We start from the raw sequence: 23052 nt of genomic DNA, 5'->3' as shown, positions 1-23052 counted from the left end.
ATCCAGAAGTGAAGATGTAAAAAATTAACAAGATAATCAACCTCTGTGGGAGGTCAGTTATCTTTTTAGAAAAAAAACAAAAAACAAAACTTAAAAATCATCAAGTTTTCATGTATATATCTTTGTCTACAGAATGCGTGTGCTCGAAAAAGAGTAGGATGAAGCTTACACTTTTCTTGTTCCTACCCCCTTATTTCAAATTTCATTGCTTACAAATCCATATCCAGGATTCAACATTATTTGATCATATATGGTTAACTATGTACAAGTCGAACACATTGAACATACACAAATAAAAACCATTTTCAGCACGTAAACCAGAACAACAACTTTTCAGGTAGCTGCTCTGCACTGTGTTTGCACAATGTTCACATTAACAGTGAATGAATTATAATTCAACTTTTTAGAAAGACATATAGGTGATGAAATCTATTCCCCACTGCTGTGCAATTCAAAATTTACAATATCATAAATTTAAACGTTATTATAAAATGTTCAGTTTCTGTGTCCTATATCAGAACAAGATCTATGGTGTTATTAAAGGGCAGGTTATTTTACGTTTTGAAAGAAGCCAATTGAGTCTAATAATATTAATATAATATTAAATAATAGATGAAATGTATTTCATTCTATATGGATGTTAAAATAACCCACAATAATTATTTTATCACTAAATCAGATAAAAAGTTTAAGAAATCAGACAGAAAGTCTGAGGAAGGGCCACGTGAAGAATAGATAACAACAAACTGTTTTTTTCCAGCTAGGTTGGACAAGGCGAAGCATCAGGCTTTCAAATCAGTTAAAACTCTGTCTGGGTCTTCGGTTGATTAACAAGCTGGAGTGGAAGACGGCTGCCTGCACGGACCAGAGCCTGCACGCTCTTTGATATGCCGAATGCTGAAGCGGGCAGAATATCTGCCGCACAGGAAGCGGCAGAGTTAATCAAATTGTTGATCAATTATTAATTTATGTACTAAACTGGACTTAAAAGTGAGAGACATAATATTTAATAATCTACATTTCACTGTTTTACTTTTGGTGCACTTGTAGATAATATATTGTTCTTTGTAATTTCTTGTGTTTAAATCATTTTTGCCAGTTTGTGGTTTGTGTTTGTTGGTTGAACAGATACAGTCTGTAAGGGGACTTTGGGGGGATGGTAGCAGGAGAGAAGCTGCAGAGAGGCATGTAATATGTCTTTCAACGCACATATTAAAAATATATGTAGCGTTGCTTTCTTCCATTTGCACAATATCTCTAAATTAGAAATATTATATTATATATTATAAAAACTAGTTCATGCATTTATTACTTCCAGGCTGGACGACTGTAATTCCTTATTATCAGGATGTCCTAAAAACTCCCTGAAAAGCCTTCAGCTAATCCAAAATGCTGCAGCAAGAGTCCTGACAGGGACTAGAAAGAGAGAGCAGATTTCTCCTGTTTTGACTTCCTGTTAAATCCAGAATTCAAAATCCTGCTCCTCACATACAAGGTCTTAAATAATCAGGCCCCATCTTATCTTAATGACCTTGTAGTACCATATCACCCTATTAGCGCACTTCGCTCCCGCTCTGCAGGCCTACTTGTTGTTCCTAGAGTATTTAAAGTAGAATGGGAGGGAGAGCCTTCAGTTTTCAGGCCCCTCTTCTGTGGAACCAGCTTCCAGTTTGGATTCAGGAGACAGACACTATCTCTACTTTCAAGATTAGGCTTCAAACTTTCCTTTTTGCTTAAGCATATAGTTAGGGCTGGACCAGGTGACCCTGAATCCTCCCTTAGTTATGCTGCAATAGACGTAGGCTGCCGGAGATTCCCATGATGCATTGGGTGTTTCGTCTTCACTCACTATGTGTTAGTAGACCTCTCTGTACTTGTTATTAACCTCTGTCTCTCTTCCACAGCATGTCTTCTATCCTGTCTTCCTTCTCTCACTCCAGCCGTTCGCATCCAGCAATGTTCCAACAAAACCAGGCAGCAACAACACCTTCTCAGGGATTTTGCCATGCTGTGCTGACTTGATCTCCAGGTCCATGCATTTGTGTATTTCCTATATTATTAATAAATACTAATCAATTCATCAAGTGAGAAGACCATGTCTGTGATTTTCTCTGAAGAATGATGGCATGTTGATTTTGGGCTATTATGATCACAGCTTGCAAACCACCAAAAAGAGAGGGCTTGCTGAATGGCCCAGAATCCCTCTGATCATCATCGTCTTCACTGGAGTTTTGTGCGTGGCGTGGACAGAAGTGAGGGCAATGTTCTCTTTTGTAGCTGCAGTGGTTACCATGGCAGTGTGTCTGTATCTTAGCCATCTTACCATCATTAGCTGACAAATATAGCTAAGCAAAAGCGCATCAGGCGTGTACACTGCACACACGTACAATTAGTGCACCTACTGAGCAATTTTGATGCATGCCCCACAACCTGTTTGTCTCATTGCTGCCAACATTTGTCACAGCTGACTGAAAGTTAATGAATAACAGGATACTAGAACGTATTTATTCGCTCAGATAAGGTGTCGTTTCCTTGTATTAATGATTAATCCAATAATATATTTCAGGCAAAATTCTACATTTTACATGTTTTCCATTCAGGGCAGAATCAGCAGAGTAAGTTACACCGTGATTAAAACCATAATTAGTGATCAAGCAACACAGACAATTTGTAGAAAAATAACATCTGTTATTTACCCTCACCTGCAGTTTTACTAGCACACTAAACATGTGAAATAATTGTATTGCAGTCTGTGATGATATGAGTGTAATGTAATGTGCACTGACTTCATCCATGTGGGGAAGTTTCCCATCTTAGAAATCCAAATAGCTCAGACTAACTGTTAGGGTGAATTGTTAAATGTTGCCATTGTTGTACTTAAAATTGTGAACCTTGTTTAAACTGCACGATCAAAGACATTCTTTTGTTTCTATTCTCCTCCTCTGTCTGTTGGATGGTGGCTATTGTGTTAACTGCAGCACATTGTGGTCGTGTCCAAATTCATGGGCTGCTTCCTCCTGAGGACGCATTTGTAGACCGATTACGTCACAGCGACGCGCTGAAGGCTGTCCAAATTCGTAGACTCCTCCGAATGCAGCCGACAAATGCGTCCTCCTTTTCCCCGAATTTGAAGGATGGGTCGGGTGTGTCCTTCGTGGCCCACCATATCCCAGAATTCATAGCGCGGCCCAGCCAAACTCCAGTTTCCAACAATGGCGGGCGCTACTAAGTTTTAATATTACTCTTACTAATCTTTCTGGGTCACAAAATAAACTTTTAACATATTTTCAGGCGAGAAAGTAGCTGTGTAAACATCAAATATCTGCTCGGTTTATCAAGATATCGCAAAAAATTGCAAAAGTGCTTCAACGTTTTCGGAGACGTCTGCTACCCACCAGCTCGATAGCTCGCCGGGAGCTCGAGGGTCACTGAAGCCGCCGAGAACAGCACAACTCCCGGCACATCATTTTCAGATCCCCGCGGACTTTCACTACTCGGGTTAAACGTGATATATAAGTCACTTAGACAACCTAAAATGTTATTGTTGGGCTTTTTTCAGTATTTTGTTTGTTCGTGAGTAAATCGGTTTGGCTGAGATTAAAGTTATTAGATAAAATAAAACTTTATTAATCCCCCGGGTGGGTTCCTCCTTGGTTTTCACACAGCTGAATAAACGTCAAACAGAAAACTGATTAAACAGAAGTGTGAGACGGTCGAGAGTTTACGCCAGTGTCCTGTTATATTTTAGATAGCAAGGAGCAGACGGCCGAGTTTATTAAACTCCACCGAGACAGCGGTGACGCTAATCTGAAGGCTAGACCGTCACATTTCACAGCCGTTTCCTTCCAGCCTACCCGACCTTCTGAGGACCCGGCCCACGTAGAAGCGAAGGCTGGGTCCTCAGGAGGATGCAGCCCATGAATTTGGACACGACCAGTATGTAAGATTCTTATTTAGTAAAGAATGTTCACTTCCTGCTTTATAGGCTCACCTGTGTTTGTATGTGGTGGACCATTAAAGGAGCTAAGCCATATATGAGGGGTGATCAGCAGGAAGACACCCCCCCCACACACACACACACGTGCTCGCACATGCATACACACACACACACACACACACACACACACACACACACAGTGCCTTAGTTTTATGACGCACCACAGGGGTTTTACAGTGGGTGTTTGTGAAACTGTTGTCACTGAATAAAAGGTGGCAAGGGGACACTGGGAGTGGGAAATCTCTTGGATCAGGTGAGGAGCTTCCATCTCCAAAAGCCTGATCTGATCAGCTCCCCTTGCAAGTTGAAACCGATCGATCTCTGTTTGTCTTGCTTTGTTCACGGGAATAAGTCTCTGAACCGGCAGGGCCTGCATGGGTTTGTTTGTTTGTTTACTTGTTCCTGTTTTTAACACTAAAGTTTCGTTGTTTGTTGTATTCTCTGAGCTCTAGATTTCTTTCCTTTATTAGAATACAGTGAATTTTAGTTTGGGTAATACTAAGGCTTTTCCCCTCGTTTATCACGGGTGTTAAGTTCTAAAGATAACCCGCGATAGGTGGAATCCGCAAAGTAGCAAAATTTATTTTTTACAATTATTATAGATGTTTTAAGGCTGTAAAACTCCTCACTGCACACTTTATACTCTTTTCTCAGACAGGCAGGAACATTTTAATACTTTTCTGTCTTGTTTAAACCTCTTCAAAGTTCAAACCTTTGTGGAAATATAAGTCCAGTATCATAGAATGACACCAAAGATCAAACCCTGTTTTCAGGTCCAGAACATGGAATAGAGCAGCTGCGAGAGAATTCAACATTAATGAATCAATGGTACGGAAGTGAAGGAAGCAAGGAGAATGAGTTGAGTAGAGTTTGACTTATCTGACTGTTTGGTTTCACTTAATGCTCCTTATAATGCTTTGACGTTGACACTGTTGTGTTTGTTGTCTTCTGCTAACGAAGATTTATGTAAATTTGACAAGCAGGACGTATTCTGTACTGTACAGGAGACACAGCACGAGATTGACTGAAAATGGTCTACAGCCAATCAGGACGCAGAACACAATCACAATGCGCTGTAAAAAAAAAAAAGAGCCACAAACATACAAACAAACAAAAAAAAAAACGTGCAAAATTGCACCAAAAAAAAATAAAAATCTGCGAAACAAAGTTATTTCTGTTTCCCCTCTCATCATGTTTAGCATTAGTTTCTTGTTTCTGTGGTTACCAGTTTCCTCATGGGTTATATTCTGATCTACCTGATTGTTTACACCTGTGTTTTATTTTTCCAAGGCGTCTCCACTCTGATTCCACATCGATTATCCTTTTGTGTGTGTTTGTGTGTGTGTGTGTGTGTGTGTGTGTGTGTGTGTGTTCCCAGGCTTTTTAAAGTCAGCGTTCCTTCCTCCTGTTAAAGTTATGGACCTTTCATCCCCTAACATAAAGGCATTCTGTTTTACATCTGCCTATGTTCGGATCATCAACCTGCATCATCACATGAATACTGAATTTGTAACTCATGACTAGAAAAACTATCATAAAACCCATAATAGTATTTACAATATATGTAGCCAGGTGAACTAGTACTACGCATAAAAAAGGTTCAAGAAGGGGTGATTGTGTTTTTAACTGCTTGCCTGTCTACCAGAGGTATTTGTAGGGTTGTCATGGTGATGACTAGACCTCGCATTTTGGGGGTCTGCTGTCCCATTAAGAGCTGCCCTAAGCCAGAGCACGCATGCACTCAAGCTTGCGTCACACTGCACGTTGTGAGCGGGAGCACTGTACAGTTAGAGGTTTGCAAAAGTTTCCGTGGCTAGCTACACATAAGAGTTGTGAACGTGCGACGGGTGTATGTTTAATGGTCACGAGCTGTGAGAGGGACTGAAAAGTGGGTTGGCAGGGGAGATCACCTGCTGAGTGATCCCTGCGCATGTCCTAGCACAGCGGCTGTGTAGAGAAACCAAAGTCTCTACTGTTGTCTATACTGTTTGAATTGAATGTGCACATATGATAGTTACTGTTGTAACTATCATATGACAAAGACAGTTTTCAGCTGAGCCAGTGGAATAGTTACATTTTACCGTTTTCACTCAAAACTATGGAATGAAAACTGTGCTCCTCTGAGTACAGTCGGAGAATAAAAAAGCCCACAAAAGAGTATTTCCTGTGTCCCGTCTCATTCCCCATGACCGAGCCACATATATTATTAATATTAATACTAATATATAATAATATTATATTCACTCACCCGTTCAAATCATTCAATCCAGATCTTCCAATAACCTCCAGGTGCAAGTAAGACTGCTTCTACAAGCATTTGTGAAATAATGGGTCTCTCTCAAAACTGATGGGATGCCACCTGTGCAACAAGTTTAATTCTGAAATATTCCACTACTACATATTCCACAGTCAACTATTAGTGGTATTATAATAAAGTATAAACGCCTCTGTCAGTGCGCTTTGGGGTCCTTAGGGACTAGTAAAGTGCTATACAAATACAGGCCATTTAAACAAAGTGGCCCCTTAGTTCCAGTGAAAGGAGCTCTTTATGCTCACCATAAGACATTTTGGACAAGTTTGGTTCAGACAAAGGAAAGGACTGGGAGAAGTGGCTTTTATTTCTACTGTTTGCTTATTGTGAAGTATCCCAGAACGCGACAGGATTTTCAGCATTTGAGCTGATATCAGGTGCACAGCCCACTGGATGTTCTTCAGGAAATGTGGGAGGACTCTGATACACCTAAAAACATCAGTGTTATCTGTTTTATGATGAAAATGCTACGGCCATGGCTCGTGAGGACATCTTGAAGTCACAAGCCAGGCAAAAAGTATGGTGTGACTGTGAGGAAGCTGGTGACCAAGTTCTATTACTTTTGCCCACATCTGAGAACAAACTGTTGGAGAAGTGACGTGGCCCTTACCAGGTGAACAAAAAGCTTGGTGCGGTGATTTACTGCAAGTTAGATTATCAGTATTACCAGAATGTTTTCTCTGTACTATGTTGCCACCATCTTGGAGGTCCAGACGGACAAACAGGAAATGGTAAATTCAAGCCTCTTTATAGTAGGGGAACTGGGATCTTGCCAAGTAGTTAGAAACAGAGGTGTTTCTTGGACATTTTCCATTCCTACAATATTGTTTTAAATGAGCTTATGGGAAATGACGTAGGAATAGGTTTGATGTGCTGCTACTTCTGAGGCAGCTTGTTATCACCTCATCATGTAAGCTACGTTCCTGTTTGCAATCCTTAAAGGTGATGCTCAGAGTGCAACACTGAGTATTAAGGTGACAATAGCCAGCTGACCTCAACAGTTAAACAAAGTCGAAGCCTCTTGTCTTCCTTCCTGTATTCTGACGATACAACATCTTGTTGGCTCTAAAACCTAAAAGAACTAGTCCTAACCTACTACGCCTCAACATTGGTCCTCCGAGCCAGATGCAGTTCTGAGGATGGAGCCAGATGCAGCAAACATCCCGACCAATCCAGTTTAAAGACTTTCGAAGTTGACTACACAGGCCACATGTGGGACATCCCACAGCCTCTCGAAAGAGTTGGAGGGTTCAGCCTCAGTATAACCATACGCAGTCCCTCTACAGCGACAGAAATGGGGCCTGTTATAATACACCCCATCCGCTGGGAGGAAGTGAACAAGATCGGGACTTTAATAATGATCTCTCATCTGAATCCACACCCTCCAACTTGCTGGGGTCCTCAATCTTTAATAAAATATATTTTGTGCTTGAAATAAGTGGGAAAAAAAATCTGCCAATGGAACAAGTGAAAATTCTCCAGTTTCAAGATGCACTGTCTAAAAACAAGTTTCTATATCTCAATGAAATGTTACTCCATAGCTGATTATGACTTATTTTACGGGTAATGAGCTATTTTGACTAGAAATAAGACAAATATACTTAGTAAGATCTTGAGTTTTTGCAGTGAGTGCCTGAATTCCAGATTGAATAATAAGTTATTCACAATGCACAGAGGCTTCTACCTAGGGCTGCTCGATTATGGCAAAAATGATAATCACGATTATTTTCACTGAAATTGAGATCTCGATTATTTGACGATATTTATTTAACAATAACAATGTGTTGAATAATGACTTTAAAGATTGTCAAAAATAATATAAAATAGTGCAAATACTGATAACAGTGCAAATGTTTGCAATATAAGAAATAAATGAAAAATGTAAACATCTATGTTTAGTGAACTTTGCAGTGTTGCTCTGTGGTGCAGCTACGACACTGTAGCAAAGTTTACACACTGTGTCTACTTGATCCACGTCTGACTCATGAACCCATAATGTTTCCACACCACTCAAGTTTTTTTACCTCTTTTCAACCAACAGCAGTCAATCTCCTCTCCAAATAACTTCTGCTTAGCTTTCCGAGCTTCCCTCAGGTCCTCTTAATTGTTGTGACACGTGTTCCTTAACCAGGACTTTAATGATGTTAAATAGCATGTTTGTAAGCGATTTAAAGAAAAAGAGCGAACATGTGTAGATTGAGTCCATACAGTTCTAATGTTTCCTCATTTTTCTGAGGTCGTCATTTAGGAACGTGGTGGGTAGCCGAAAACGTAATATGTTGACGATTTATCACCTAGCGTAAAATGTTACGCTTTGGGAGTGAGAACGTGTTGGAAATGCGGAGAGGTGCGCTCAATTTGCATGGAGCAGCGCGAGAGTAAAGCACGAGGGAGGGGCTAATAATCGGCTCGGTCATTTTTAATGATCGTTGAAAGCCCAGATCGTAATCGAGATTAAAATTCGATTAATTGAGCAGCCCTACTTCTACCTTAAGTTCATTACCCTGAGGCTCAACACAAAGAGCGAGGGTGAGTGTTAGAGCTACACTCCAGAATGGGAAGCATCCATGAATACACCAGGGAGATGTACTCAAGAGCTGAAGACAGAGGTGAACAAGAACAAGTATAAGTATCATGGAAGTCCTTTGGGATGTACTACGGACAGACAGTAAAAAGTGGCTGAAATTGAGAAATCCTACGAGTAGCTGGAATAAAAACAGCTAGCACAGGGTACAGAACAGGGGTTCTGATCATGGCATCACAGGAACATCACTAAGTACAAGACAGTAGTCTACCACAGCAGTAGATCTCCACTTGTAGACTGTGGAAAGGTGTATATAATAGCAAAATGTAATATGTAAGTAAGTATAGGGATGGGTATTGTTTAGGTTTTATCCGATACCTGTGCGGTGATGCTAGCGTTAGCCACGTTAGCACGTTACCTTCTCAGTCAGAGGCTGAGCTCTCTGTTTCGCTGCAGGGTCCCTTCATTCTTCACATATCCGTGTCGAGCCGAGTGTAAATCCCGAGGCTGAACGGCCTTTGTACCAGCACACACGCTTCTTAGCAGGGCGAAGCTATGAGCTAGAAACATCCAAGCAGACAGCCTGTGTCTGTCCAACCAATCAGAGAGCTCCTTACATCTCACGGTGTGGCTGATTTGAATAGCTGCACAATTTTTAAAATGAAGTTGTTAATCCAACAGCTAATCCAGCAGCTAATCCAAAAGTTAATCCCTGAGCGAACAGGAAAGGTTAATGGTTTTTGAAATGCGGTTTATTAAATTGAAATTCAAAAATTAATTTACAAATGCAGAATTTATTCTACAATTCATTATTTAAGCACAGAAATCTTTATTTCGATGCGCGTGGCTCTTGTGGTCTTCCATAATTAACCACACATAATGTTAGTCGACAAAGAACAGAAGCCGCAGTCGTCATAGATTTGGCAATCCCAGTAAAAGGAAATATTAGAGAGAAGCATAAGAAAACAGAAGTATCAAGGGTTGAAGAAACAGCTGGCACAGATGTGGATGGTAAATAAAAAAAAATAAAAAGTCCAAAGTGGTCCCAATTCAATACACTGGGGGAAGTCCAGTTTGTCATTAAGTATCGAACTTGCAACACAAACAGAAGATGGAGACCGGCCAAGATTTGAACTTTATCACTAATCAGTTTAAAAGACTATAGAGTTATCCTAAGAGTTTCCCACAAAGTAAGGTTCCTCAGAATAGTTTTCTTTTTTCTCAGTAGCCTTAACCAGTCATACGAGGCATCATGCAAGTTTAGGTTTTTCCAACCAAATGAATATCTTATTAACCTGTGACTGCTATCATTATGCATGTTTTACTTGAGAGTCACACTTTAGGTTTGTCCACGTTTTAATTTGCAGCTGTAGACTTGTGAATATTTCACACTAAATTTGTGAGTTCAGTTAAAAAGATCATGGGCTGTCACATCTAAGTTTATGTGGTGAGTCACGCATCTGCAAGGTGGACAGACACTATCTCTACTTTTAAGATTAGGCTTCAAACTTTCCTTTTTGCTAAAGCATATAGTTAGGGCTGGACCAGGTGACCCTGAATCCTCCCTTAGTTATGCTGCAATAGACGTAGGCTGCCGGGGGATTCCCATGATGCATTGAGTTTTTCCTTTCCAGTCACCTTTCTCACTCACTATGTGTTAATAGACCTCTCTGTATTGAATCATATCTGTTATTAACCTCTGTCTCTCTTCCACAGCATGTCTTTTATCCTGTCTTCCTTCTCTCACCCCAACCAATCACAGCAGATGGCCCCGCCCCTCCCTGAGCCTGGTTCTGCTGGAGGTTTCTTCCTGTTAAAAGGGAGTTTTTCCTTCCCACTGTCGCCAAAGTGCTGCTCATAGGGGGTCATATGATTGTTGAGTTTTTCTCTGTATCTATGAAGCGCCTTGAGGCGACTTTTGTTGTGATTTGGCGCTATATAAATAAAGTTGAATTGAATTGAAGGTTTTCTTTTGCACTTGAATATTTTTTATGAGCAGGTAACTTCTGTGTTTATCTGACACACAAGAGTGTCTTTTCTGTACACCAGCCAGCCACAATATGTTATTAAGCATTGCTTCAGTATTGTAAGAAAATAATAAAACATTGAGTTTATAGACTGCATTCCAGTTGCAGAGCATATGTCCATATTCTATTTGCAGTTCTGTTCTTTATGTGGTTGGATGCTTAAATGATTGGATAGATGGTTGGTTGGCTGTTATGCACTGCAGATCAGCAGTATTGAGTTAGTTGAATCTGGTAGAATCTATTCTAGTTCTCTAGAATTTCAAGTGAATGTGCAAATAAAGCTGACGCTATCAGCCGGCTGCACACCTGGAGACACAGAAAGAGAAGGGGTGAGAGTGAAAAGGTAGAGACGAGGAGAGAGGGGTGAGATGATGCTTAATGTGGTGTGTAATGCTGTTTTTCTGTCTGTGATTGGCTCCATTTAACCCCGAGCAACCTTCTCTCTCGCCCCCTCCCCACCTCTTCACTAGCCAGGTGGATCACTGTCTGAGCTGCTGCCAACCTATAGGCTAAACAGATTGTATATTAGGAAGCATACAGTTATCTCAACCTGCTTTTGAGCAGATATTCATTTATCTGTCCTCACCCATTCACTGTTACCCGACCATGCTGTGTCAGCCACATCTGTTACAAATCAGCACAAACCAGAACCCATCATAGGTCACACAGAGGGAGAGTTGGATAAGTGGAGCATAGAGGAAGAAAGGAGCAGCAGAAATAGAAGAAAAGATTCCAACTTGTAACATTACACAGATCTATCAAGTGGGGAAATTTGTCCATAGGAATCTCAGTAACACATATGGCATCATAAACATTTAACACCTAGGCTAAAAAAGTGAAATACTGGAAAGAGACAGGTGTGTTATGCTGCAGAGCCATTCAATAGTGCCATGAGCAAGAAATCATCGTCTGATAAGGTGGATTTTTCCCCCTATATGAGAGTACCCTGCACCGTCAGCAATCATATTCACAGTGGCTTAATATCCCAGGGAATGTGGGTGATTAAACATTCGTCATGCTGAACTGATCATTCGTAGCAAAATTTTAAATGGTCCCAAAAAGAAAGGGATTTTAAAATCTATCAAAAATATGCACACAGCCAGAGGGCAGAAAACATAATGGTGTCATGATAACGTTTAGATTCAGCTCTGCTTGCCATAGTAACAGTGCAATTATGGTTTTACACATAGATTTCAATGGAACATCCATGACTAGCTGCATATTGACAACTGTGGATGGGGCCATAATAACTGCCCTAGGAGGTGTTTTTGTTTTTGTTTTGTTTTTTACATCCATCTTGATACTAGACTTATTGGTAAGGATACTCGATGCTACTTAGGGATGGGTATTGATAAGAGGGCGATTGCGGCTCAAGAGTTGGGAGTTCGCCTTGTAATCGGAAGGTTGCCGGTTCGAGCCCCGGCTCCGACAGTCTCGGTCGTTGTGTCCTTGGACAAGACACTTCACCCGTTGCCTACTGGTGGTGGTCAGAGGGCCCGGTGGCGCCAGTGTCCGGCAGCCTCGCCTCTGTCAGTGCGCCCCAGGGTGGCTGTGGCTACAATGTAGCTGCCATCACCAGTGTGTGAATGACTGGTTGTGTAAAGCGCTTTGGGGTCCTTAGGGACTAGTAAAGCGCTGTACAAATACCATTTTCGATTCTGTTTAACGATTCGATTCTCTCTTTTTAAAAAAGGAGAACACGATTAGCTTAGAACTTTGTTTTATATCTTCTCTTTGAACAAGATAGAAATTCAGGAGTAACATGGCCTTACAAACCCAACAGTGAGATCTTAAGAGATCCACAGCCTACGGCTCTTCAATGGGGTGTCACAGGGTCCCCGGGGAAAAAATTGTAAATGTAAAATAATAAAATAAATATTCTTCTGTAGCAATAACAAAGTATAACATAAATTATTCTGTAGCAATTACACAAGAATATCCAGTAATGTCCCTACAATTAAACACATTCACTTACTGAAAATCATCTTCTGTGACAAACGGCTGCAAGCCTTTGACCACAAACTGAGTCACTGCTCGGTGACATTCGTCTATCCTGCCTGAAAGGAGACGCTACGGTAGACTGCAGTGAGAACTGCCAGCATCTGAGCCAGACTCTGTCTCATCATGGTCACCTAAACGCACAGTAATGGCAGGTTTTGTAATAAGGCAGATCGCGCTAACATAATCTGCACTGTTAGTTGATTATTTACCTGCCGTATTAACGGGAGAGGACGTGCAAACGTTACCGCTGCTGCTGGGCTGAGATTCACGAGTCCGGAATTAAAAACACGACATTCATTTAAGGTCATCGTGTGTTTGTGAGCAAATGCTTTTGCATATTCGTAGTGTTTCCTCCCTTAAATGAAATATCTACTTTGCAAGTATTGCAAGTTGTTCTGTTGTCATCCGTTCTCGTAAAGTATAATCAAACTTTTGAGTGTTTGAGCCGCTTAGGCGCCGTGTTTCCTGCCAGGTAAATGACGCTCCGCAACGTGGTGACGTCATTCGGGGCGACTGGAATCGATAAGGGAATCGTTTGTAAAAATGGCAAAAAATTCCAAGGAATTGAAACAGTGGGAACCAGTTCTCAACAAGAACAGGTTTCCATACCCATCCCTAACGCTACTCAATTGAAAGTTGTCTTGACACAATGACCCACACCGTACATAAACTGGAATCATTTAATTTAACCTCGGTGCTGTATTTTTGCTTTTTAGTGCCTTTTTAGGGCATTTTTAATATAATTATCTAACCCATAATAATATAATAGGCTTTGTGGTACCAAGCGTTTGTGATCCTGTCCAAATATCACTTCTGGCTACAAAAAACCAACATGGCAAACAGCCAAAAGCACTAGAGCTTCCTGTCAATTAAGAAAAATACTATTTACAGAACTAACCTTGAAGGTCTTTAGAGGATTGAGTTAAAACAGAAACCTTCAGTTACTTAATAGCTTAACTTGATAGCTAAGTCGAACCCTGAGCTTGTAAATCCAACAATTTTCAGCTGTAAAAGTGATACGTCACGAATTTCAGCAAACAGACTGTAAAATGAATGCATTTTGTCGTGAACCCTTCACAAACAGAGAGATGTGTTTAAATAAACGTTGTGGAATATTCCGTTTATTTGCACACTGCCAGCAGTCTGGTTCGAGGACTAATATGTTTTTCTTTGTCTTCTTTCAACTTCAACCCCCCACCCGCCCCTTCTCCATCCTCTTTCTCGCACCTCCTCCCTTTTCTCAGTAGAGTCCTGTAACAACATTGATTTGATTACTCTGTGCAGCTACAGTCTTTCTTTGTTATCATCCTTCATAAATGTTTAAAGAGCATTAAGGAGACAAACAGACCGGCTGGACAGAGGGGATCTCTTAATGCTTACACGACCGTTTCTCTCCTCCCTTTAGAGATTAAAAGCTTTACTTTGTTTCTTCTGCCTGCTACTCATCTTTACTCATCATCATCATCATCATCATCCCTCTCTCGTCCTTTGCCATCTGAATTCTGGATTATTTTTGTAGGTGATGTTTAAGTGATGTGGAGATAATGGCAGTGACGAAGCCAAGTAGAAAGGTGTGGAGGAAAAAAGATTCAGTAAAATGTGATTAGCATTGCAAACGAGATAAAATCATTTTATTATGAGTGGATCTATCATGCCAAATAATATTACAGGCACAATGCATTATGACTGCTGTGCTTGGAAATTGTTATCTATACATTTTCTCCTGCTTATCAGTGTTAGGAGCAGCAGTCTAAGCTGAGATGCAAGACTTCTGTCGGCTCAGCCACCTCGTCTGGCTCTGCTGGGACAACACTGAGGTGTTCCCAAGCCAGCTGAGACATCATCTCTCCAGCGGATCCTGAGTCGTTTCCCAGGTAGACATTCCTGAAAGACCTCATCCTGGTGTCATCCAGGAGATATTCTTTCAGGGTCTTTTTAAAGTGCCTTGAACCAACTATTGTTGTGATTTGTTGTGTCAGTCTGCCCCAGGGCAGCTGTGGCTACAACTGTAGCTGCCTCCACCAGTGTGTGAATGTGAGAGTGAATGAATAGTGGTATTGTAAAGCGCTATATAAATGCAATCCATTATTATTATTATTATTTGTGCTATTTGAGCTGAATTGAACTCAATTCAGTTGAAGTAGGCGTCCTGGTCCAACTGACTGAGCTCCACATCCAGTATCAGACGTCTTTTGGAGCAAACTCATTTCTACCGTTTGCTTGTGCACCTTTATTTTATTTTTTATTGTTGCCGTAGGCGAGGGCTGGAATGTAAATCAACCACCCAGCTTTGCTATAACACTTAGCTCTCTCTAACAAACCTGGAACATCAGCTGCAACTGCAGATTTCAATCCACTGCTCCTTTCTTCCCTTACTAAGAATATATCATAATTAAACTATTTTACTTGGGCCAGCAATTTTTTCCCCATTTAGAGCGGGCAGTCTATGGCCTCAGGCTTTCAAGTAATAATTTTCATCCCAGCCGCTTCACACGGTGCTGCAAACAGCCACAATGAAAGCTGGAAGTCGTCGTTTGAGCTTATCAGAGGAGTCGCATCATCTGCAAAAGGCATGACCCTAAAATCAAATCCAGCACACCTGGGGCTAGCCTAAATATTTTATTCATAAAAAATTATGAACAGACAAAAGGCAGCACTGGTGGAGTCCAGCACTCAGTTCAAACGGTGATATCACTTGTTCCCAGATCCTCATCCTACAGTAGGCGTGTCAGTGGGACTGGAGTCTTTGAAGTACTCAACCTTATTATATTCTCAGTTGCAGACATATATCCTGACTGTCTACAGGAAGGCAAAAGTCATGCTCCACGTGGCCTGCCAAGTGTCCATCATTTGGTCTTAGGATTATCACCATGAAAGGTGATAATCACCTGAAGACTGCAGTTTATCACAGCAGGCTCAGCAAAGGAAATGCAGAACGTGGTCTGCTTGGACTGAGCGCCCTCGGACTCTCTCCAAATGCTAACAAAGTATTTGGAAAAACAAAGACAGTGACAACTCTCACTGTATGTTGAGCCAACTCACCAGCACGTGATAATCAGCTGACAGCTGAACTGTTGAACTAAAAATGCACAGTTTAAATGACACTCCTAATGTTTATTACATGTACACAGAATTATTCCAGTGTCCAAGGATCAAACATTTAATGGTGACCTTACAAACCTTCAAAATTAAATGTTATCAAATAGTGTAAAGATCTCCACTCTGGAAATTTTACTGGAAGGCAAAACCGTTTCAAAGTGTAGTGTGTGTGTGTTTGTGTGTGTGGAGAGGGCCGACAGGCAGGGATAGAAATAGGTTTCTATGGGGAAAGGGGGGAGGAGCTGATGGAGGTGGATTTGGATGTAAAGAGAAGCTGAAGCTTGAATTCAAACAGGGTCATTGGTGAGAGATGAGCCATGGAGGCTGAAAATACTCAGCACTAATTCTAGAGCTGCTGCTCAGAATGACAACTTTGGAGCAGACATGACAGACACGCATGCATGCACATGCAGACACACAAGATTAGAGGTCTGTATTTGAGTCTCCTGCACACTAATAAAGAATCTTGCCTGTGATCAGAGTCCAGTCTTTCTGTCAGATGTTTGTCACCAGTGTTGGTCAAGTTACTTGAAAAAAGTAATCAGTATCTAATTACTGATTACTTCCCCCAAAAAGTAATCCTGTCACTTTACTGACTACTTATTTTCAAAAGTAATTAGTTACTTAGTTACTTTTTAAAAACACGATTTACAACCTGAATAGGTGATAAAGTGATAGATCTTTCAGCCCAATTCTACTTTTTCTACATAATCATCATACAAAATGTAATCAAATGGAAAAGTCTCTTTTTAAAACTTGTTTTATTCGTTTTAATCTTTTAACTTTATGCATCAAGCAAACATTTAATTATCTGCAACATTCTCTGACTGGAAGAAATTAGTTTAACATTTAAACCTATTTTCTGCACATTCCAGCACATAAAATAAAATATTTTGTGTGTTTACACTCAGTCTTTCAAATAGATGCAAGTAAAACACAGCAGAAAATAAATAAAGTCAAAGACTAGCGGTCCTGTTGCTCTATTTTCACCTGTAAAGCAGGAGTGGGGTAGGCGGAGGGTTACCCTGGTGCAGGTGTGCAGCGGTCAGTGGAAGAATCCGCGAGTTTCTCTGTGAGTTTCCCATTACGTCGTAGCTACTCGGTGCTTGTTTGGAAGTTTAGGGTTTTTTTCTCTGTAAAAAGAAGTTTTCTTCCCACGCACAACGGACACTAATGTTTTTGTCACTTTTTATGGAATCAAACTCAAAGTAAGGTCAGTACTTCCACGCTTTAAACGCTGCACGCTCATACTCTCTCTGCACTCGATATATGATCCATTGTTGATCTGCACACAGCTGTTGTCACGAACGTCGCACTCGCTTACGTCACTGTCATGAGACATTCTCGCAAAAAATCACGGTTTTAGTAACGCAGTAACGCAGCGTTCCTACGGGAAAGTAACAGTAATCTAATTACCGTTTTTGAAATAGGAATCCGTTACTTTACTCGTTACCTGAAAAAAGTAATCAGATTACAGTAACGCGTTACTGCCCATCTCTGCTGGTCACTAGCAAAAATCAGAACCGACCGGCTGCTCCTCAGCAAAGAAACCCACCTGATTATTTAACCCTTTAAGACCTACCATAGAACCAAGTCCGCCAGAGCTTATATTATATGTTTACATGCTGTGGAGCCATTTTTGGGAGCATTTCAAGTTGCTATACATCAATACAACCATTACAGCCTAGATTTTAATAATATGTATGAATTAAGTGCATAGTGATTACATAAATTGCAAAAAAGTGCAATAAACTACAAAAAAATGTAAAATCGTTTTTGTTTTTTTAACATATATTTCTAGTTAGAGAAATTTAAGAGGCTTATCCCTCAAAACTGTAAATACAAAAAAGTTGCACAAAATAGTTTCCCACCACAGGAAATTTATTTTGAGTGTCTTCATAGTTTTATTTTTGAAATACACCAATTTTTATACACTGCAGGAAAAACGAAAATAAATATTATAGTGCAAATTTGCAAAAAAGCAGCATATGCATCAAAATAAACTATTTCCAGCAGTGCAATATGAGTCCTAAGCATCCCAGAAACGACACAGAAAGTCATAAAGTCAAACATAACTTTTAAAAACACCAGTATAGGCTCATTGAGGCCCGGACGATAAAAAACAACATTTCCGCGAAAATGACGTCACTTCCGGTTTCGGGCAGGTCATGGCGGACATGAGATAGTTCGCGCTGACGTCTAATCCAATGTAGGAAGTGTTATGAACAGCTGATCGGATCGGCAAAGCGTGTTTCTGGAATATTATGTTTTTGTTGCTGCAAGTGCTTTTTATGCAGTTTTTGCAAAGCTATATGTGGAAGGAAACTGTGACCGAGGGCAAGCTGATGGCATAAGATGTAAGTACAACTCCTCCGGTTTCATATGCAAATAAAAATTATTGCGCTAGCTCACGTGGTTGCAGAGCTACCGGGATTTAAAAATAGTTACGCAAAACAGAGCGTGCCCGCTCCGACCGGTTTTAAAGGGTTAATAAGCCTGACAATGTGTGTTTGCTCTGGTAGTTGTATTGGTGTAACGACTGCTTATGTTTTGGACCCAGACAAACGGCAACTTGATGTTCAAAAGCTTGTTTGGGTGTTTAGGGCTGAAAGTAAAGTTAACCACCCTTGACACAAATAAATGCTCACTTTTCTACTTTGTATCACAAATTACTACAAGACAGTATTTATTCAGCTGAAACCCACTTTATGAAAGCGTTTATATTTCCTCTTCCAAACACCTGGGGTTCTGTCGTTGTGAATCAATGGCGCGTGGCACAGACGCACAGGGCGTGGCGAGTGATTTGTGGTCATTTTTATGACCTGAGGTGCACAGTGTTGCAAACAGCATGAGATGCAGTGATAATGCATTGATAGGTTTTGCTTTTATAGGCGGGAGAAAGTGATGATACGACTGGTCATCACCACACAACTTATAAAATGAAGCTACCTGACATCGCCTGAGTGCATCAAAAACATTTAATTATCTTTTATATTTGACTCTATACATGTAATGAGAGTGTTTTGTGGATGAAAGTAATTTACACCATATACATATAGGTGTGTGGCTTCCTGAATATATGAGTGATGTCACTATCACCTCTTAAAAGTTCTTTTTATTTATATCAGAATGATTATTTTAATGAGACAGATGTAGCCTCACTGAAATCTTACAGGAGTGAGGGGGCTGTGGTTTGCTGAGTTGGGGGCTGCCGTTGCCCTCCTCCTCAACTATGTCTGTGAGAGCAGATTTTTGCCCGGCTCAAAGCTTGACTGACATCTGCTATGTATTATATGCAATAATTTTTGATCTTCCTTCTTATGGAGTTATTGCTCTGAAAGAAAGCATCATTTATTTCTTCTAAAAAAAAAAAAATCAAGGTATATTATACACGATGGTTTTGAACAAATAGTCACTTCAGGCTCTCATGTAAACGCTCCAGCGTTTCCTGGCTCTGCTGGGTGCCAGGCGGTTCTTGGGTGCCTAGGGCCCTGTTCTCAGCTCGTCCCAGGGTGACCATCTGATGGGGCCAGATGCCCGTCGCCTCTGCTTTCCCAGGACTCTCGTCCTTTGGCCGTGGGCACCCCATCTGGGGCCGTTCTCCTTTTTCCTGCTGGGATGGACGCACAGTTGTCACCATGATGTGTGGTCTCACATCTTCAATACTGTTGTGGATTGGATCTCCTGGATCTATCCCTGTCTAACTCTGGTTCCTTGGGGGAGGGGGCGTCAATACAGCTTCTCACTTTCATTTTCAAGTATATTTTGTGAGAAAGACACATAAACAGACACACACACACACACACACACACACACACACACACACAGATGAAGATTGATTTATCCATCTCTGCATTTTCATATTTTCTGTTCCCACTACTGTTTTTTTTCTTTGTGCAGCAGTTGCCGATACATCATCCTTTTTCCCCCCCTTACTTTTCCCCCCTGCCCATCAGCTTAGTATCGTCACACTACAGATATACTGTAATAACTGAAATAACACTAATAGAAATTAATAAAATAAACACACAAGAGTCAAGGGGAGTCTACAGAGAATTTATAGATCTGAGAAAAGCAAAAAGTGTTTTTCAAAAGCTGTCAGACCAGATGGGATTTAAAAAGGAGGAAGAAAAATAAAATGATGTCATGGCTACGCCCAGTTTTACACAGACTATTGTTTTGAAGGTAAGTTAAAGAATAAGAGACTTCGTGTGATCCTTGGAAAGTCGGTGCGAGTATAACAATACTACTATATTACTTTCAGTGTTTGCACATGTGCTTGTTGTCATTTATGCCAAGATCAAATGAGTTTTTAGACAGACGAGTGTTTTCATCAGTCCCACACTGACAGCTTCTATTAAAAACACCCTTGGATTCATTCTGATCACAGTTTGACAGGAGTAATTTCCGTGGCATGCAGGATGAGGAGATGAAATGCAGACACGACTTAATTTAAACATTTTAATGTCTTTTTTTCTACTGAAGAAAAAAATGTAGTTACTGCATCAAAAGCATATAAACATGTAAAATCGTAGCTTGTAAATAGCAGCTTCAGTACAAATCGTTCACAGCTTTGGGTCGAGCTCAGCAGTGTCTCTCATTGTTGGTGAAGACAATATTTCAGTTAGTTGAATGCCCTAATAAAGGTATTGTAACTGAGGTTTGCTGTATCAGGCCATTTGTGGTGGCTGCAATCTGTCCTGTACTTAAAACTATCGCCTGAAGGAAAATCTAGATGCATCTAAAGTCGATTGAAATAACAGCAATCCCCGCATGCCGCACTCGTGCATCATAATGTATGTGCATTCTTATTACTGTGGCCATATGGCTGAGCAAATGTGCCAACTAGCAACTTTGTATCGCTCTTCGTTTGGAGTCTTGATCAATGCGCATTTTTTCAGATGCATAAAAATGTTATTTCATCATCATCCATCTGTACGCTCTGCATGCAGCCTCACATTTTGCAAGTTAGTGTGGTTGTCAATCTTTTTATCCCCCAGCGGTTATGTATTGCCCATGTTCACTGAAATCCTCATGTCGTCACATCATTAAGCATTTTCAGACGTAATATATTTACACTGTACGATTTCTGAACCTGAAAACACTGAAATCACATGCAGTTTGTTTCATTTTCAAAGCTCGTACTTCTATTGTCAAACACTCTTCAGCTGTTAATGCTGAGATAAAGCAGCTCATGTCATCCATGCTGAATGACATATTTCAGTGCTGTGATGTTCTTTGACATATCTCAGCTGCAAATTATGGCAAAAAACAACTAACAACACTGTGAGCTTTTTACGTGATGCTAGACACTTTAAACATAAATCAATGTTGTCAGCTCTTAACCTGATAAAGTGTGACACATACATTCACTTTCATTTTAATGCTCCCACACAAAACTACTCTCACACCAAACAAGCTGTACCCACAGCCCCTCCTTTATGAGAAAACAGCAAGGATGAATGAAGAAAAATCTGTGTGGCGCATTTCAGGTGAAAACACGGGCCTGACTGTCGACGGTTCTTACAGAATAATCTATGTCTGGCATAACTGTTAGTTAATGATAGCTGAAGAAGAGTTTTTAAAACATCTGCAGCATAATAACATTACCTGGCAGTGTAGCTATCACACACAGAATCACAGCATTACCGATATCTCAGCGCTCCAGCTAGAAAATCCCAGAAAGTTAATTCTATGAGCTCTATAGCAGTTTGAGTAGTAGAAACATTTTGTCACTCATCCAAGTAGAAGAAGTCACTTGGATGAGTGATGAAACGTTTCTCCCACAGATGAACAGAATCAACTTATGGGAGTTTAAAAATGGCCTGTATTTGTATGCACTACATTCAGTCAGCCACCCATCCACACACTGGTGATGGCAGCTACATTGTAGCCACAGCTGCCCTGGGGCGCACTGACAGAGGCGAGGCTGCTGGACTACCAGTAGGCAGCGGGTGAAGTGTCTTGCCCAAGGACACAACGACCGAGACTGTCCAAGCCGGGGCTCGAACCGGGAACCTTCCAATTATAAGACGAACTGCCAACTCTGGAGCCACGATCTGTCAAGGAGTGCAGTGTGGCAGGCAGGAGTAGGACCCAAAATGTAGGTGCTCAGACTCAAGGTGTTAACTCAAAGTCACAGCTTTATTGGCTGGCAGGAAAAACATACAAACTAAACTGGGAAACAACAAACTAAAACTCACAGGGAGACACAAGGAGATCCACACAGCAAGAGGGACGACACAACCCTGACTCAGAGAAACACGGGGTTTAAATACACTGGGAAGTAACGAGGGGAATGAGACACAGAAGGAGAGCACAGCTGGCAGAAATCAGAACTGACGAGACAGGGAGCAAAATAGGAAACACTCACATGAGACACAGACCTTCAAAGTAAAACAGGAAGACGCAAACTAGACTAAGGGAGACAGAGCAACTAAGAAACACAGACAACGCTCCGGCTCTGGCCTGGGGCCCTGGCCGGGCCTCGGGGGCCTGGGTCCTGGTTGGTGTGTTGCCGGGGTTGTGGGCCGGTGGGTATATGGGGGCCCACCACTGGCGCGGGGTGCCGCCGGTGCGCCGAGCCACCTGGGGGGCTCTTCAACTGGTGGGGGGGGGGTTGTCACATCTTGCAGGAGCTTTCCTCTCTCAGGAACTCTCTCTGCAAGGGGGGGAGATACAGGAGAGGTGGAGGAAGATCTCAGCCTGGGCGTCTATTGTCTTATGTAGTCTGGAAGATGAGTGGATGATGGGGTGGGTGCAGTTTTCTCTGTGGTGGGGTTGGGTGGACTGCCCCGGGCTCTGTGGGGCCGGGCGGCGCCGCTGCACTGGGCCCCGGTTCGGATGGGCCTGGGCCCCCCTTCCCTGGCGGGTCGCGGAGTATGGGGGTGCCTACTGGGGTCAGCGGGGGAGCTGGCCCCAGGGAGGGGTCACTTGCCCCTCCCTTCCTTCCCTCCCCATCTCCAGCTGCCTCCCTCTTCCCGCTCCACCGCAACCACCCACACATGCAGGGCCTTGGAGTAGGGGTGTGTCACCAGGGTGCAGAGGAGGTAACCCCCCCCTCTGTCCCCTTCTGGCTGCCTCTGCCTCAATT

The sequence above is a fragment of the Neolamprologus brichardi genome, chromosome 2, assembly GCF_056152115.1.
Source record: "Neolamprologus brichardi isolate AB-2024 chromosome 2, ASM5615211v1, whole genome shotgun sequence".
Classification (NCBI taxonomy): domain Eukaryota; kingdom Metazoa; phylum Chordata; class Actinopteri; order Cichliformes; family Cichlidae; genus Neolamprologus; species Neolamprologus brichardi.
The sequence above is the reverse complement of the archived record's forward strand: the minus strand, read 5'-3'. Positions refer to the sequence as shown.